Below are 777 nucleotides of genomic sequence, written 5' to 3' on the forward strand. Positions count from 1 at the left end.
TGCGGCCATGTTCAGCATCTCTTCATATCTTCACTTCTGATAGATCTTCTTTAAAGAAGGGAATCATCTGTACCAATAACTTAGGTATATAACTGACACTTTTCCAAAGGCTGTCAGCTCCCTCCTAAGTAGTTATATACTGGATGCAAATCCACGCCGTTTACATCTTTAGAGTTTGATAAGGATACGACTATCCGACCTACTCTCTCAGTAACAGGGTGTTTAGGACCAGGGTTCTTCAAGCGCAAAAAGTGATCAGTGATTAGCTTTGTCTCATAGCTGAATATATCATATTCACTAAATGGTTTATATAAACCAGCATGAATATATGAATAAATAAGGAGAGCATATGAAACCATTGGAAAGAGATGAAAAAGTATGAAAGGCCCCGTATTTGCAATTGCGTTTGCGTCATTGTATATTGTTGTTACCATAGCGGATTGTTTTCCTGTCGTAGGCAATCTCGGGTGTTTGTGCTACGTATATGTTCACACGTATTTAATAGTTTTCTGTTGTATTTATTCAAGTTCAAGTTCTGTATTGGTTTAGGCAGTTATATATGTTAGTGTATATATATTTGTTTTTATTCTGTATTTTTTCTACCTTGTATGTCTGATTTGTTTGGGCTTTCGAGCAAAGGATTCTTTTGAAAGTGTAAGTGCTGGGTTTCACATTGCTTATGCTGCACATGTGGATAATGTCAAAGTAAAGACCTAGCATGTTTCTTGTGTTGTCATACGGTTCTACTGTATGATCTCGTGTGATTACATATAATGA

Source organism: Penaeus monodon, chromosome 32 (genome assembly GCF_015228065.2).
Source record: "Penaeus monodon isolate SGIC_2016 chromosome 32, NSTDA_Pmon_1, whole genome shotgun sequence".
Classification (NCBI taxonomy): domain Eukaryota; kingdom Metazoa; phylum Arthropoda; class Malacostraca; order Decapoda; family Penaeidae; genus Penaeus; species Penaeus monodon.